This window comes from Sphaeramia orbicularis, chromosome 11 (assembly GCF_902148855.1).
Source record: "Sphaeramia orbicularis chromosome 11, fSphaOr1.1, whole genome shotgun sequence".
NCBI lineage: Eukaryota > Metazoa > Chordata > Actinopteri > Kurtiformes > Apogonidae > Sphaeramia > Sphaeramia orbicularis.
In genome coordinates, this window is record NC_043967.1 from 40452443 (window position 1) to 40465842 (window position 13400).

Sequence of the window (13400 nt, forward strand, 5' to 3'; positions counted from 1 at the left end):
TTTTTATATATATTTCTTGGATATCTATATATTTGTTGCCACTTATGGGCAAGGAACCAATTATGGTAACTTTATCGACCTTGATTTTCTAAATGACAATAAAAAAATTGGAAAATTTTCACAAAGTAATAAAATCTTATGTCCTACAACACAGGTGTCAAACATGCGGCCCGGGGGCCAAATCCGGCCCGCCAAAGGATCCAATCTGGCCCGTAGGATGGATTTGTGAAATAAAAAAATTACACTGAAGATATTAAAAATCGAGGATGTCAAAATCATTTTAATTCACATTCCACATACAGACCAATTAGATCTCAAGTGTGTCACACCAGTACAATACTATCATATTAAGCGTATAAATAATGAAAACAGCAAATTTTATCTTTGTTTTAGTGTAAAAAAGTAAATCACATGAAAATGTTTATTTTAAAAAACTGTTATTTTACAAAAAATGTGGAAAAACCTGAAATGTCTTAAGATAAATAAATGCAATTTTACCAATATTCTGCCTGTTATTAGATGTTTTGTGTATTTGTAATTGTAATGTAAATTGTAACGCACATGTGTAAAGGATAAACTGATAATCTGAGGCATAATATTGTCAAAATTGCACTTGTTTTTCTTAAGATGTTTTCAGTTGTTCATGTTATTCAGATTTTTGTAGATGTTAACATTATCAGAATTTAATTTGACTTTTTTCACTGTTATTATTTTACTGGTCTGGCCCACTTGAGATCAGATTGGGTTGAATGTGGCCCCTGAACTAAAATGAGTTTGACACCAATGTCCTACAATAACACACTATGGCTGAAATTCTGAATTTCAGAGTATTTCTGTGAGTGCCTTATAGAGGGTTAAAATGTCTTCTTTAATCCTTGGTTTTGATAGAGCTTGCTCTCCCGCTCTACTAATGCTATTTTAAGCATTTAATTTACCACATACACATTTTTTTTTTTTTTGCGAGTTTAACCACCAACAATGTGGTGTTGTTTATTTTGCTAAAATAGCCCATCAAAGTGAAAAGTTATTAATGAGGACAAGGAAATTACAGTCGGAAGATTAGGCCCCTGTTTTGACATTGACCAAAACATAAAATCTATGCCTCAAGGGAAAGTTTACTCAATGAAAGACCAGATCCACCCACGTGCAGGAACATGAAGCTGCCTGTCCTCCATGCAATGACTCACCCACTGCCTCAGTCTTGACATGAGCTTTATAGCTAGTAGCAAAGGGTCGGTTGTCTTTCATCAGAATTACATTGCCTGAAGCAATATAGATCTCAGTGTGGGTTTCCCACAGTCGACAGCAGCATCAGTGGTCACTCAACAGTTTTTTGATGTAACCCTTCAAAGAGACAAGATCCCTCTAATCACAGCTCAACCCTGATTTCTACAACTCACTGCAACTGTAATAAATTATCTCATCTAATATGTAGCTGTTAATCTTTTATGTCATCTTTATTAAAGGAAACAAAGACTTTTTGGTTGTTTCCCATGCCACAAAAGACACACAAAGTTTAAAAAAAATCTCATCTGACAAACAAATGAAGGGTATTTTGTCTGAGGGAACAAGATCCAAATATATACAAGTTTAGGAGTTTGCATGGAGATAAAAGGAAACAAGTGGCCAACAGGATGAAGACAAGAGCACCCCGAGGGCAGATTTTGTCAGTGCAGGTGTAGCCGTTGGCTGCGGTCAAGCGTCAGGTCTTTCAGGTGCAGCTATTTTCATGTAGAGCCAAAGACAGATCAAACCCTCATTCATTCCCTCGGTATAACTCGTGCCACTTCAAACAGAGCTGATGTTTAAACTGTGATTGTGAACACCTGCCTTTAAAGCACCTTCAAAGGTGGGATACAATAAGTCTGCCTGTGGTCCTCTGGGAGATCCTTGTTCTGGGTACAAAGGGAATCAGAGAGCGTGGCCGCATGCATGAACTCTGTTTGACTTTTGTGTACCAGTGATGCTCAAAACACAGGGACATTTGACTTAACCTCTTAAACCCCAGGCTGTTTATTTCCAGTTGCAATCCTTTCAAATTTACACAAAACCTTTGACTATGACTATGGTTATGATCAGAAAACAGCAAAAGTTAAGACAAAATTTGCTTATTTTTTGCACTTCATTGAGTTTTAGTGGAACAGAAATAATACTTGTACTGTTGGATCTACTTAGTGGTGGAATGTTTGTTATTATTAATGATATGCACTGGTCTCAGACTGTTAACATCCAAAAAGTGGTTTTGGTGAGCTTATAGATAATGTTCTACTGATTGCATGGATGTATAGCATGCACATATTTCTACGAGTGTCACCATGGCAACACAGACGGAACTGCACAGTCAAGTGAAAGAGCCTACGGTATTTTGTACATGATTCCATGTAGATTTAAGGATATGAAAATCAGTCAGTGTTCTGCAGTTGTTCAGACTGACATATCTGAACATGTAGATATTTACATTACCTCTTCAGAATAGCTTACCCACCATAAGTTTTACCCTTCATTTTGCATTTTCATTTTTGTGTTTTGCAATTATTCTTTATTTTATTTGTCTACTTATTTGTATTTTATGCATTGTCTGTTTTATCCTCTGCTGTACAGTGTCCGTGGGTGTCCTGAAATGTGCTTTATAAATAACATTTTTTATTATTATTATTATTATTATTATTATTATTATTATTAACTTTCATTTTGTGTCACCTCTACAACTCGAGTCACTTTTGTCATTCCTTTTGTGGTTCAAGAAAATAATAGATGCTCCCTAAAACTGTAAATATCAGCATGTTGTCATCATAATTATGAGCATCAGCAGATGAACTATTCAGAAGAGATCATTTACTTTATTTAAAGCACTAATACCACACTGTTATAAGGTTCTGCCTTTGCATCCCAAACCATAATGTAAAAATATAGTATTGTCAGCAAGAGGTGACATAAAAATACCCAGCATTTGTTTAGTCAAAGGTCCGTATCAATCTTTTGCTACTATATATTATGTTTTTAGATTTCTTCAACCCATGCATTAATGTGTATATTACCGCTGTAGGTATTTAAGCAATCAAGCCACCCCAAAAACCACTGGTGACCAAAATCATCCTCCAACAAAAAAATGTTTAAAAACTTCTGATCCCTTAAACCTGTCAAACCATGTAAATAATTGGTGTAAAATACAGTTTGTCATCTTTTCATGGTCATCAGATATGACCCATTTGGACGTTCAGAGGCTTCGTAGTGAACGTGGAAACACTGTCATCTTCAACAACATTGATTCACCAGTAAAACCCATGGAGTTGGATCAATGACAGTGGATGAATACACTGGGTTTATCTTGAGTTAATGATAAAGTTTGTTAAAAAAGTCACATTTACTTTATTTTTTCTCAGTTTCTCCTATTATGACAATTAAATTTAATCTGAGCTTTTATTAACATGTACATGGTCAGTGAATTAAATATGGGAAAATACCTGATTTTTATTGAAGAAACACAAAAGACAGAGGATATTATTATAATAAATGGTATTCAATCACTTGAAAAAGGTTAAATAGAGAGAATAATTCATTTGGGACCTGCCACAAAAGTAGGACTGGGTCTTTATGAGTTAAAGGATGCGTTTTAATTGTTCTACATAATGTTGGTAGTTACATTAATGCATCATATTCTTTAAGGTCATCATATATTTATAGCATGTTGTAGCTGAAACTTATTAATCACTGCAGTAACCTATTTCCTTATATAAATTTAGATGAATGTTTATGTTGGGGCGGCATCTAAACCTTCTGTTTATCACAGACATGTAGAATCAACACATCTGATTCATACTTTTTACTAGATATAAAGGATATGAAAGATGACAATATGAAAATTAAGTAACACTGTCAGATAAATGTGTCTAATACAGTGGTTCCCAACCTTTTTAGGCTATTGACCCCTTTTTAACATCATAAATTTTTGGCGACCCTAGATATTCAAGTCAGTTTTTTTCTTGGAGATGTCTTAGCGGGGCCAGGCAGGCAAAGAAATCTTTCCATTCTCTGATTGGTCCAGTTTTCTGACTGCAACTGTGTAGAACAAATGCGGTCACATGATCAGGTCAATCAAGATATGCCCTCTCAGATATTATATCCTGCATTTTATTTGAACTTGATTTTTTTTGTTTTCCACAAGTGTATTTATTTTTTTTTTTAAAGAAAATAATCCCTTTACAACAAATAATTAATAATAATTAATACGGTAAATAATAATACAAACAATAATATAGGTGCAAAACATAATTATCACAGTAAGGCTCATATTCAATGTAACAAACATGACAGGGCAGTAACATGCATTATAGTTGATATGGTCCAAGACATAAATCATTTTTATCATCCTTAGAGGTCACTGATGGTCCGAGAGTTCACTCAGGGGTCTCAGAGTAAGACGTGTTTCAAATAAAACAAACAAACAAACAAACAGACATTTACTAAATGCATTGCAATACTCATTTGTTGACATATTCAAAGTGCATGCCTCCAATACTTTCCTCCCCTCTAAGAACACCATAAAAGATCTCCACATTCTGTCAAAGATGAGAGATTTACCCTTTAACATAAAGGTGAGTTTTTCCAGTGGTAGTTTGTTCGACAGTCCTGCAAGCCATGCACTAACACTTGGTTTAATAGTGGATTTCCAACATTTGGCTATGGTATATTTAGCTTGTAGCATACATAAGGTAATCACACATTTGTTGGTCTCGCTAAGGTTATGATTTGCAGGAAAAAAAAAAAAAAAACAAAGATACACAGTTTGGCATCTATTAATAATTTTATACCTGTAACATGAAAATTCATATCTATTACTTCACTCCAAAAAGCCTGGATTTGTGGGCAGTCCCACAGGCAATGGTATAATGTGCCCTTTCTGCCACATTTGTAGCATGTGTCTGGAATATTAGGGTTGAATTTGTTTAACCGAGCTGGTGTTACATATACTCTCATTATCCACTTATACTGAAGTAATTAAAAATGGGCATGTATTGTTTGTATTTGGGATTTTCAGCAAATCTTCTGCCAGTCCTCAGTTGGGATTATAGAATTTAAGTCCACACACCATGCCAGTCTTTCTCTGTCTGAGGAAACCTTTGATCCATCCATGATTATTGCATAGAAACTTGAGGTCAGTCTCCTCTTAAAATGTTGGTTTATTGCTATTTTTTCTACTGAGCTAAGAGTAGGTAGTGATAGCGATTTCTGTATCTTAAATATGTAGCTTCTTATCTGTAAGTATTTAAAAAAATATTTTGATTGAATGTTATATTTGAACTTGATTTTTATTAAGAAAAGTGTGTGGAGTTTTAATTGTAATGAAATATATATATTTTATCAATTACTAGAAATTCCAGGCAACCCTATGTGGGGTCGCGACCCCAAGGTTGAAAAACGCTGGTCTAATATAACTTGTAACTGACAACAACTCTATGTAACTGCAGAAAATGGATCTACTCTAGTATTTCACCGATGATCATTATGATATCAAACTCTAAGCATCACATTACCTCAGCTTCCAAGGAAATAGACTCTTGTTTTATTTGCACCATGGCATAGAGCAGGGGTGTCAAACTCATTTTCTTTCAGGGGTCACATTTAGCCCAGTTTGATCTCCAGTGGGCCGAACCAGTCAAATAATAGCCTAATAATCTATAAATAATGACAACTCCAAATTTTTTAGTGCAAAAAATAACATTAAATGATGAAACTATTTCTATCCAAAACAAAGAAGATGTGAATAACTGGAAAAAAACTGAAATTTCTGAAGAAAAATAAGGACAATCTTAGCAATATTGTGCCTCAACTTATGATTTATACATGTACATTACAGATCAGATCTACCAAGGCACAAAATAGGCAGAATATTGTTAAAATTGCACTTATTTTACTTTAGACATTCCAGATTATTCACATTTGTTCAGGTTATTGACATTTTATTGTTAAAGGATATCAGAATTTAATGTTCTTTGCAATAAATTGGTGTTGCCATTATTTAGAGGCATAATATCATATTTTTCTTACATTAAACCAAGAACCAAGATTATTTCTGGGTTATTATACTATTATTTTTGAGTTTGATGCCCTTGACTGTTAATATCTTTGGGGTAATTTTTGCATTTTGCACTTTGTAAATTCATCTTGTGGGCCAGATTGGAACCTTTGGTGGGCCAGTTTTGGCCCCTGGGCCGCATGTTTGACACCTGTGACATAGAGAGTTATGAGCTAATCCTATGTCTGACAAAAATAGCACAAAACAAGATAAACATATAGTGATTGCATGTCTGTTTCCACTACAAAAACAGCTGTACCTTGACTCATCATCACAGCCAGTTGGTTCCATCTTATGTCCTCACTGTGACATGGATGTTAGGTAGATGTGGGGGCTTTGCCGATGACTCACCTGAGTCAAAGAGACCGCCTGCCTGAGGGGGCCAGAGGCAGAGAATGTAAAAACAGAAGAGAATGAACGCATGGCTGAAAGACCATAGCACATGCAGATGAAAACATTCACAATGATATCTCACCTCACAGATTCAGTTACACCCAGGCAAAAATGAATACAAAAGGTTCAATATACATGAGATCAAAAAAAACGTTTGCATAATAGGTCCAAAACGCTGCAGGTCCACGCAGGACCTCAGGCTGAGTCTGTGGGCGAGGACAATGCCCGTACGAATCTGTCCAGGATACAGTGACGGCTCATGTTGCCCCTAAAAATCCCCATTTGAGACAAAACCATTTGTCAAAGTCCCTCATGGGAAAGGGGATTCACATGGCCTTTGTAGATTACTCCTCTGTTTTCAAAAGCACAGACTGACACTTCAAAAGTATGCAATGACAGACGTGCACAAAGCCACGACCTGGTGACACATACATGAGGATAATGATGTCTGTGACAGTAGCACTGACTCAGGAGTCACATACCGAGTCCATAAAGGTCAAACTGTGTACTTTCTCTGACCCTTTAACCTTGTGTTGATTTGTTTTCTGAGAATTCAAACATGTGTGGCTATGTGTGGAGGAGCAAAGAGAGCTCGTTCATGGAAAACTACAGGCAGAGAGCTTAAAAATGGGAGAAGGAATCCACCTACTGGCCGACTGGAGTCATCGTCATCCTGATCAAAGGAAGTCGATCTCCAGTCTGGATAATATTTCAAAGACAAGAGACATTTTACATGACATTTTAATCTGTCTGCTGCCCTATTCAACATGGGTCATTAATTATGTGTCTGACCTAATTCGTGTTTGACCTTTATTTTTTCGTTCAGCTGGAGCTTCATTAAAGCCGCGGACTGTAAACCGCATTTGATATGTTAATAACTTGTTTGTTTTTCATCTGCTGAAATAAATAAAGTTGGGCTCTCCTGGGGATGAAGCAGAGTTTTTAGTCATTAAAAAAAAAAAAAAAAAGAGTAAATCCATCTTTTGTTCTGGTGTTGATCCAGAGAGACATTTCAGATCAGCTCAAAGATGCAGCACTGTAGAAAGTCAAAGTCCCTTTCATCCTCCTGCCATAACCACTGATGTTTCTGCTGCTTCATCTCCTCCACCCACATAACTCCACCTCTAACATGTTTCACTTTGCCTACCCTCCTCATTGATTTAGATGATTAACCAAGCAACATCTTAGCTAACAAAATAACCAACATTTATGGGGCAAAAAAGTATAAGATAACAAAAATACACAGAATAAGTAAGTAAAATTAAAGAATATGTAACTGTGTATGAGTCACAATGTATTATCTCACTGTTGGAACATTATTGGTATTTTCAAGGAAATGTTACTGCTATTACCATGAAAACTGCCTCATGGTCTAGACCAGGGGTGTCAAATTCATGTTAGTTCAGGGGCCACATACAACCCAATATGACCTGCAGTGGGCTGGATGATTAAAATAATAACACAATAATACAAAAATAATATCAATTCCAAAATTTGTATATCTAATTTCTATGTTTTAGAGTGGAAAAAAAAATTATATTATCAAAATTTTTACATCTTTAAAAAAAAAATGTGTAAAAACATGAACAACCATGACCAAAATGAAATTTAGCAAGAAAAAAAGTGCAATTTTAACAATTTATGCCATTATTTGGCCTCATCTTCTCATTTTCACATGTTCATTACAACTTACAGATCACAGTGGATCTACAAATACAAAAAACATTTAATAACAGGCAGAGTAATGGTACAATTACTCTTAATTCTTTTAAGACATTTCAGGTTGTTCATATTTGTTCAGGTTTTTCACATTTTTTGTAAAAGGCTAGTGTGTAAATGTTAACATTTTTGTGTAATATGACTTTTTTTTTTACACTAAAAAGAAGAGAAAAAATTGTGGTTTTCATTATTTATAATTTATTATGATAGTATTTTACTGGTCTGACCCACTTTAGATGGAATTGACCTAAAATTATTTTGACATCTGTTAAACGGATCGTTTTAAATGGTAGTTGAATGTGACTTTAAATTTTACAATGTCAGGTGAATATCATACATCATGCATCATGAACCAAAATGGAGGAGAGAAAAAATAACATCATTAGTTGTCTGCTTAATCTTTACATTACAAAGTTGTTTTGCTTGAAGAGTCTTTAATTTTGCAAATCTTAAGTTATATTCTGAGTTATATTTTCCAACTGTATCTTGTATTTTTATTTTAAGAGGTACTGAACAGTCAGGTTTGATTTGTATATGTGTGTGTGGTTTTGATTGAACTAACACCTGCCTGCGATGAACTCATAGCAGAGGTCAGATTCTACCTAAAAGATCTATTTTTACATCTTTAGAAAGTAGTTGTGGTAAAGAGAGCGTAGAGTGGAAAAAACTGAACATGAACTAGGCGATTTTTGTGGTCAAGACATGCTAGCCTAACAGTGCAGGTGTTGAGACTTAGATTGCTTTGCAGCTAGACTATGTGGAAAGATTATTTTATGTTTTGGGCTTAGATGCCTAACCAAGGTTGATTGACAGGCTCCTTAGATTCTATGGGGCTCCTGGACAGATAAAGAGACACTGTTTTGTCCTTTGCATCACGTAGACGTTTCCTAAAGTAGCAAAGGTTACACTTCCGGTGGAACAAATATAGAAAATATTGGAACAACAGTCTCTTCCTGAGATCCTTGAGTCTATGTGTTTTTACACATCCTTGACTGTTAATATCTTCAGTGTAATTTTTGTGTTTCACTAATCCATCCCTCGGGCTGGACTGGACCCTTTGGTGGACTGGTTTTGGCCCCCGGGCCGCATGTTTGACACCCCTGGTCTAGACCTATACATTACATATCTGACATAATTAAAAGACCACACCAAATTTTCAGACTTGGACTCCACTGAAAACCTCTGAGGAAGATGGAATGTCACAAACCATGAAACAAAGATGAACTACAAACGTACTTGTGCCAGAAATGACATATAGCATCCAACGGTAGACTGGTGGAGAATATGCCAAGGCTGTGATATGAAAAAGTACAAGTACATTCCTAACATAAATAAGTTTTCTTATATTAACTGAGGTCTGCATTCTTGACACTTCGACCTGCTCTCATTTTCTACAAACAATGTAATTTTGTGCAAAGCTAAATTACAACAGACTTTTAATTCCAGTCCAATTTATTTATAAAGCACATTTAAAAAAAAAAAATGATAAAAGGCGTGCACAAAAAACAATTAATTCCATAAAAAAACAAAAATACAATAAAACACTACAATAAGAAGAAAATGCATGAAAGACAAACAGAAAAAATACTGTAGGTAGTTTCTTGAATAATCAAAAAAAATGCACGTTAAGCATCTAATTACTTTTTTTGTTCATGTTTTGGTGTTTATGAAGCTTTCGTCCATGCATATAGTGAAAAATAGTCAACTGACATTTTCTCAGGACACCAAACATTAACCTTCATTATGGCTGTTTTGCTGCTCTTTAACTGTGCAAACTAATAAAAAAAAAATAGGAAGTTGTAAAAGGAACACTGATGACCTTTTAAAGAAAAAAAAAGCATCTAAACTCAGAAATAATAAGGGAAGAAAGAAAACACCGACACAACATGCAGAGGAGGACATGAATGCATTAAAATCTATGCAGAATATTTAAATACAAAGCAACAATTACAGTAGAGAGACATAAGTCCTTTTAAAGGCTTCTTTATGCTTGTGCTCATTATGCTTTGGAGAACTGTTATATAACTGACATACAGTATATATATAGTGTGTAGGATCACATGCATGGTTTTCAGCGTGTATTTTACATATTACTCAAGGACCAGATGAAAGAAAACTAATGCTCGGTTTTGGTTGAATGTATCTGAGCATAAACCTGTGTTTTAGCAAATGGATATCATTGTGTAATTCACTGATCAGCCATAATATTATGACCTCTGACAGGTGAGCCTTTCAGTGGGTGGTGTACATGAGGCAGTAAGTGAAGTGAACATTTAATCCTTGATATTAATTTGTCAGAAACAGCAAATCGGGCAGAATAAAAGTGACTTTGACAAGGTCCATGTGGTAATGGTGATTAGTGGGTCAAAGCATCTCCAGACTGCAGGTCTTGTTGGGTGGTACTAGTCTGCTGTGATTAGAATGACCAAAAGTAGTTTAATGTAGGATATTTGAGTTTTCCATTTTTATTTTGTTGGATATTTTCAGTGCAATTCAGTATCTGTGAGATGTGCCCCATGAACTTAACCCTTAATCAGGCAAATCACTCTTTTTGGTAATTTCCACACACATTACAAGACAGTGGCAGCAACAGTTACAGTGAGGACAGTGAGTCAACAATCTCAGGTCAAATGTGGTCTCCAGGGTCTGTAAGGTCCACCTCTGCATGAACAGTGAGTGTACCTGCTTTGTTAGGTACCATGAAGTAATGGTACTAATGCAAGGAACGATGTTTAAAGGGATAATGTGGATGTGGACAGGTGTCTGCTTCAGCACTTATGTCATTCTAATGCTCTAAAAGTGATGTTCTAATGTTGCAAAATGCCTTTCTTGTATTTACTTCCTTGATTTTTTTTTTTTTTTTTTTTTTTTTTTTGTCACTTACGGGTAAGGAACCAAATATGGTAACTTCACTGACCTTGATTTTCAACCTGAATTTTAAAAATTTTATTTCACAAAAGTAATAAAGTCTTGTTAGGTCCTCCAATAACACACTAAAATTGAAATGTTGAATTTCAGAGTATTTCTGTGAGTCCTATAGAGGGTTGTCCCTGTAAAGCCTGAACCTTTAGATCACTGACTGAAAAATTCCACTTCTTTGAAACTGGAGCCTTTATTGGTCCTTCTGAACAACCAAAAAAAATGTGTCAAATATCAATTTGCATGTATAATTTTCAATTTTGTATCATATTTGATACACTGGGTCTCAATGCTCAAATATTATTATTTCTGAACAAACAAAAACATAATATAACAGTAACATGTCTAAAAAAAATTGGTAATTCCTTTTGAAAATTGGCAAAGTTCTGCCTCCTGACAATCTTGTAATGTCACTGGAAAGGCTTCTGGTGAACAAATTCCTCCCCCCCTGGTGGATTATCTATCTGTTGTATGTATCTAATTGTATACATCAGGTTTTTCAAGAAAAAAAACAGTATCACACTGATCATGTAGAGGGCTTCAAAACTCATGGAGCAAATACGATATGTTTGGCGTTATAGGGTTAAAGCATCTATGGCTGATGTCTTAATGCTAGATCATACAGACAACTTCAGAGATATTATAGAGGCTAGATGTTGGCAAAAGGACACCTACACAACATTAGGCGGTTGGTAATGATGCAATACTCCCCAAGATGCTTGACTGGGCTTAGATACAGTTGTCCTTCCTTAGAGCACTTTTGGTAGTTGCCAAGTAATGCAGACCAGGGACACCCAACAAGGCCTCCAGTCTGGAGATGCTCTACTCACACATTTGATCATCACACTTAAGTCCTTGTCAGACTCTCACAGATTATTAACTTTGCGCATTCAAGGACTAAATGTTCATGTGCCACCTAAGATGACTGATAATCAACAATATTACCACTTTCGAAACTCTGCACTGCAACTCTTACTTTAATATAAGGGTTTTTATATTTTTGGATTTTATGTGTCGTTTTCGTACTTGCTGTTTTTAATCACCTTTTACATATTTCTTATATAATGTTTTAAATGTGTTTCTTTTTCCCTGTCGTTGTATTTCAATGTCCTGTGTGAAGCACCTTGAAGTGCCTTGTTACTGAAATGTGCTATATAAATAAACTTACCTTGCCTTGCCTTCACATGTCAGTGGTTGTATTGTTATGGCCGGTTTGTATAATATTAGTAGTGCACTGCGGAAATGTCACTTCACAGCACTTCAGATAGCATTTTTCTTTTTTTTTTCTTTCAAACAGTCAGCTGTGTATTCGGTATTGAAATATATTGACAAGCATTGCATTATTATTAGGGGGAGTTTTAACTTACATTGCATAATATTATCATGCATATGAAGAGCATGGATCCATCAGCCTGTGACTCCCTCTTTGTTGCCCTCTTACATTTGCATTTAAACAAAAATCTACAGACTCCAAAGATATCAAATGTTAGATGTTTCCTCGCCCTCATACCTCTGAACTGGGACAATTCTTAAAATACTGCACTCCTTAGAGAAATGAGCCAGAACATTTGGTGTCTACATAACAGGTTCCTTCCCTCCCTCCCTCTACTTCAACTAGTGTTTTTTTTTTTTTTTTTCTCACACTCAGCCCTATGAGGAGACGATGTCAGATAAGTGTAAAGCTTCACACTATTTAAAATAGCTTTCATCTGTTCTCAGGTTCTTTTTTAATCCATCTGGGGTTGACAGAGCAATTTAATTCTCACTGTTTTTCTGAGGTAGATGCTCAAAGAAAATACATGTAACAAGCATTTAAGTGTATATTCTAGTCATCCTCATCCTAAAAGTTGTAATCCACTTCAATATTTTGCTCTATTTCAGATTTTTAGGGCTGCTATTCGTGTATTTTTTTCAAGAAAACATGCTACTTCCACGCATTCCTTTGTGAATTACTCATAGCCATCCTATTATTTATTATTTTATCAGGCGTTTTGGGGTGACGTGGCAGGAGCGAATCAGCACCATGGAAAGCTCCTGCCTCCACCCGTCGTCATGGGCAACGCCCCGGTAGTAGCTTAACGACACAAATCGTCACTTTGTGTTCACTCACTGTTTTACTATTTCCGTTAATATGAAATCAATATTACACGAATTATATGGATTGAGTAGGTCCAGGATAAACCTCCAGTGGGTCCAGGATAAACCTCCTACATGTGTTAAAGTAGTAGCAACAGATAAACGGCTCGGATGTGTCGCCTAGCAACCATGTTGTTTGGCATCATCAACAGATAAT